The following is a 6,000-nucleotide window of genomic DNA, read 5'->3' on the forward strand; positions in this document are numbered from 1 at the left end:
AATCAGATCGGATATGACAAAAACAATGTCAGATTGGATTCAAATATACCCCATTTCGAATACAATCCTATCCGTTTACATCCCTAACAACCCAATGCAATAAGATTAAACATGAAATAAATGTTTTCTCCGATGATAAACACATTTCAAAATGATGTAACGCTTACCTAGCTTATTATGTGTGGCAGATTATATATGTTAGTGTTTATTTATACTAAACGTGTTTTAGGGTGAAGTTCATGGGGTGTGGTGTGATTGTTTCGAGACCAAATCTGCTCCTTACATAGGGTGCCTCACACCAAACTCAGAGGCACATTCCACCATACATTGGGATCATCTTCCATATTTATACATTATTATTTCACGGAAGATGTTCCCAATGCATGGTGAGATGTGCCTATGAGGTCGGTGTGAGGCACCCTGTGTGATATCAAATACCCACAGCCATCCTCCTTTGTTTCACCACACCTCACCATGATATCAAATACCCACAGTGTGACCACTTAGGTGCAAGTGAGTGCTCTTTGTTTTTTCTTCACATTGTATTCCCAAGGCTCGGTTTGGAAGGAGTACAAATGTAAATATGTAGAATGCAAAATCTTGTATTTTGTATTACTTTATGTATTTATATTGTACATATTTATATTTATACTCTTTCAAAAGTTTGGCTTAGTTAATACAACATCTGTTTGAACTTTGAACAGTCTTTACAGCCTTGCATCGGTAATGTCTCCATACTTATGTTCTTTATTTCATTGGAAGATATTCCCAATGGTGTGAACATGGGCTTGCACTGATCTAAGTGATATGGAATGAAACCAGAATTTTATCATACAAATTTGCATCGTAATTAATCAAAAGGATTAAGCCGATCTCTTCTTTCCAAACAGAGCCCAAAACCAGAATTTACCATACAAATTTGCATCATAATTAATCAAAAGGGTTAAGCCGATCTCCTCTTTCCAAACTGAGCCCAAAAAATTATGGAATGAAACCAGAATTTTACCATACAAATTTGCATCATAAAGGTTTTACTATGATACTGGGTTTACAGTCAATCAATCAGTATCATAAAAGAGTTGACCCATAAGGTGGCTTTTAGCAAAACTCACAGGGTGTTTGATTTATCAAATCTGTTCCAGTACCATGTTTTTCTGTATCATAAATTTTCCCTATCGATGAAACAACCATTATGCCCTATCAAATCTATTCCGGTACCATGTTTGTCTCTATTACTAGTCGGGTTCACCTATTGAATCGGAAGAGGAACGCTGCTCTTTAGACTTGGTGCTTCACATGCACATCTACGCATTGGAAATATCTCATAAAAAATAACTTATAAATATGGGAAATGTGCGTATAAGATACCCTTTGTGAGAAGGATATCCGGTCTCACTTGAAGAACACATAATCATGAAGAAGACGATTTTATTTTACCAGCAAATTCATTCATTTCTCTAGTGTGATACTAATTCTGATACTCAGTTTTGTTTGTTTTTTTTTTTTTTAATTTTGGCTGTTCTTATGTCATATCCTTGGTTCTCCTAGATTTGAACCAGTTTCAAATCTTGTTTTATGTCCATTGTCCAAGGACTGCTCTGCCTTTAATCACACGAATCAGTATAAATGCTTCGCTGAAGCGGGTCTGAGTTGGAGCAGTTCCATCTAAATACAGACAAGATCCATATTGGAGAATCGAGTCGGAACCTTACTACTGAAATGCATTGCGGTGGATCAATACCTATTCATACAGAGTTGGATCCTAAAGAAAAATGCCATAACCGTCCACGATTATTTCATAGAATCTATGTTAGTTGATTTGGGTTTTGTTTGGATAGACTTCAAAATATGGATCTTTTTGACTGTGTGTGGATTGGGAGGGGGGGGGGGGGGGTTCTTGCATTGACGTTTTCCATTTTCATGTCCTAGTTATGTTTTCCTTTCTATTCCTTTATTTTAATTGAAATTAGGCTTAACCGTTTAAGATCAGATGCTGTTTCCTTATGCCCCGAAAGTCCGAAAAATAGGGGTGGTCAGATTAGAGGAGTTGCCTATATGTAGAGGTGTCGATTGGACTGGATTTGGTCCAACCCGATCCAGTCCAATGTAAGTCCACTTACAAATAGAATGGATTCTATCCAGTTCAAATTCAATACAAACTAAATCCAATCCAATCCACTAAAATGTAAATTGATTGTATTAGATCCAATTCAAATTGAATAAAATATACAAAATTATATTAAAAAACAAAACATATAAAAACTACAAAAATATAATAAAATAAAATAAATCTGAAAATTACAAAAATATATCCATTTGGCATTGAAAATGCACTTTCGTAAAATTGTTTGATAAAAGTGCTTTTGTAAAAGTACTTTTATAAAAGTACTATAAAAATGCTTTTGTAAAAGTACTTTTGTGTAATCATAGAAGTGCTTTTATAAAAGTGCTTTCATAAAAATATTTTTCTAAAAGTGCTTTCGTAGAGTAGAAGTGCTATTATGTTAAAAGTACTTTCATGAAAGTGTTTTTGTAAAAGTTCTTTCATAAAAGCGATTTTATAAAAGTACTTCCATAAAAGCGCTTTCGTGTAAAAGTACTTTTATGAAAGTACTTCTATAAAAATGCTTTCATAAAAATTCTTTTGTAAAAGTGATTTCATAAAATATTCATACTTAATTAATGCATATGCTTATTTTGAACAGTGTTACTCTAGAATATTCAATTTCTTAAATAGTGTATATGCTCTTAATTGTTATTTTGGAATATATAGAGTGCAAAATTTTATATTTTGTATTATTTTGTATACGTTTGCAAATATGTAAAGTGCACTCTACATATGCACATGTTTATTTTGTATACATTTGGAATAGTTTGGTAGGAGTACAAATACAAATATGTAGAGTGCAAAACCTTATATTTTGTATTATTTTGTATACATTTGCATTGTACATATTTGCATTCGTGCTCTTATCAAACTAAGTATTAATTTGAAAAGAATATAAATACAAATATGTAGAGTGCAAAATCTTGTATTTTGTATTATTTTGAATGCATTTACATTGTACAATTTTGAGTGCATCTTATATGAAAATAGGCCGATCTAGTTGGGTTGACCAAGTTAGTGGTCTTTCATGACTCTACGGTCTTACATCTGCCTACAAAGATTGATATTATAGGCAGCATGGAGGTACAAATCACGCAGGCTGGGGTGAGTTTAAATGTTAGCCTAGGCCCAACCCCAAGAATTATTCCAAAGGCTAGAACCTAAACAGAGTGTGAGGTGGAGCCTATTTTGTCCAATCTAAGCCCAACTCGCACTGAAATTGGTATAAATGTGTGTATAATATATTATTATATGATCATACATTTGAGTGTATGCATATAAATATGTATATACATTTGTATTTATATATGTATAAATAAGGGTCGTTTATTATATGATCATACACCCTTATAGTTTCACGGAATTTACTTAAACTTTCATATAGTTTTTCTTTTACTAGAACACCCCATATAATTTGCAACCTATTTACTTAATTGATATTTGTTTTTCCATCTGAAAATAGTAACATAATCACCTAAACTGAGTGGAAAATGGGCATAGGTCCCGGATTGTTTATTCCAAAAATACCCTTAATATTTCATATAAAAAACAAATTTAACAAAATAGTGTCAAATAGAGTGGTTGTTCATGTTTTATTAGGGGCAAAAATAATATTTTCATTTTTATTAAATTTATTCAAATGAATATCAAGGTCAAAACTGTCATTTCCACTGTTATATAATGGAAGATTGATTAAGTAAATTTATTGCAAATTATAGGAGGTGTTTTAATAAAATATAAACTATTAGATAGGTTTTAATAAATCCATAAAATTGTAGGGACTGTTTTAATAAATGACCCTATAAATAATAAAGTAAAATCAAGCTAGGTTTGAATTGAATAAGATTTGATTAAAAGTAAGCTTGGGATCGGATTACCTAAGGGTCAGGTCCAATTAAAATCCAAGTTCGAGCAATATAAAATTGTGGGCTTGGATCAATTAGGGATTGGGTTGGATCTGACCAAATTGCACCCTAGAAGTAGGGTGTTAATAGGTCCGGTTGGACGCAACAAAATCAAACCGATTGGGTCGGTTCCATTTTTTTTATATATTGTTTCAATTCATATTGGTTTGGAATCGGTTCCATTCATATTAAATTAATAATTTATTTAATAAATTAGTATTATAGATATAATATTTTCAATAGATTTATTATAATCGAATCTGATGTAGCACAATCCGGTTACTCCTAGCTGGTGCTCGAGTGGCTCCTGAGGGGTACCTGAAACTGAATGAGAGATGAAGAACTCCCGGGGGATTTCCCGGCGGGAATGCTCCGATGCTTAAGTTAGTATTGTGTGTAAGAAGCTGAAAGAAAGCGAAAGCTAAGAGTGCAAGTCGTGCTGGTAATTCAAGATACCTTGTTCCTCGAGGTGGGGCTGAGGTGGCACGTGTGGGTCCGTCGTGCAGGGTACGTGTTTGTCAGGCGTGGGACGCCTTCCTAAAGGTGGCAAGTGCGGTGAGGGGACATGTCTGCAATTCGCAGGCTTGTCAAGTACGGCGGTCGGGCAGGAAGCCATCCTATGGTATGTCGAATTGCCCTCCTGCGGATTGCCCTGAGCTGGGCTATCTCTTAAGTGACGGGCCGCCTGCTGCCGGCTGTGCCGAGCTAGCCGACCCGAGGTCTTTGTGCCTCGGGGCATTCAAAGAGGAATCGGTGCGTTCCGGCTTGGGGGTGACCCGAAGTCCATTGGGAGGAGCTCGGGTCTCAAAAAGGGGTCAGGGCGCCCCGAGCTCGGGACCCCCGAAGTCCCTTGACCCCAGGGAGGAGGTGTGGGCGAGGCGGCTTCCGGCGAGTAGTTTACTCGCCGAGCTCGGTGGGAGTTCCCCACCGAGATGTGCTCTTATCTGTTGTGCTGATCACCGTTTGAGCTAGGTCACGTCTACGTGTACCTGAGCTACGAGGTTGGGCCAAATCACCCTCCATCAATTGCCCCCCACTCCTTGCGCTGGCGGCGGTGACCCAGCGCGGGGAGGTCATGATGCACCAGGTGGATTTGGCGTCAGTTTTTGTGTTGCGCCACCGTGCGTTCCGTCCAGCTGTACCGGTCTAGCGTCTGGCTCGACCTAAAAGAGGTCCGGGTTATGCGTGGACTTCACACGACTTGGACTTCGCAGACGTCAAAAATGTGCTAAATCATTTTCGCCTAGAAGATCCCGCAGTTGCGGCTATAAATAAGGGGTCCCTTGGCCATTTTCTTCACCACAAAGCCTCCACCGCTAGTGTTTGAGCTCGCGCCAAGGGTTTCTTAGCTCGGGTCTTCCAATTCGTCATGTCCTTCCAGCCCAGTTTGCGTTTCTTAGGTGAGTCCTCCCGAGCCTCCTTTTCCCTTCTAGTTCGGTATGTCGTCTAGTGTAGATGACCTCATCGACGAGCCCGAGGTAGGCACCTTGTCTCGGGATGTCCCCCCTGCTACCAAGCCGTCCAAAGTACGGGTGGATTCGGGTCATCTAGCGTCTACCTCCCACCGAGGTCGGGAACCAAATCAGTTCGGTCCCTCCACCATGACCTCGGAGAGGCTTTAGAACCTCATACAGAGGTTCCGCCTCCCCAACGAGTACTTGTATAGTCTTCCCACCGGTAACTTCCCATGGGAGCATGGTCCCAATGAGATCATGATCTTCAGGGAGCAACTGGTATCCGAGCTCAGACTTCCTCTCCACCCCTTAATCGTTGAGGTGTTGGTACACTTCAACCTTACCCTGGACCAACTCCACCCGAACTCCATACGGAATGTGGTGGGGTCCATTTCTCTTTGTTTTGATCATTCCCTTTCCATAGACTTAGATGTCCTTAGTACGATATTGGCCATAAAGAAGAGCACTTCAGGTGCTCTCCCCAGGCATAGGTGGTCTTACTACCTGTCCCCCCGCCCTGGTTTTAAGCTTATGC

Source organism: Nelumbo lutea, chromosome 3 (genome assembly GCF_056320005.1).
Source record: "Nelumbo lutea isolate HS-2025 chromosome 3, American lotus-T2T, whole genome shotgun sequence".
Lineage (NCBI taxonomy): Eukaryota > Viridiplantae > Streptophyta > Magnoliopsida > Proteales > Nelumbonaceae > Nelumbo > Nelumbo lutea.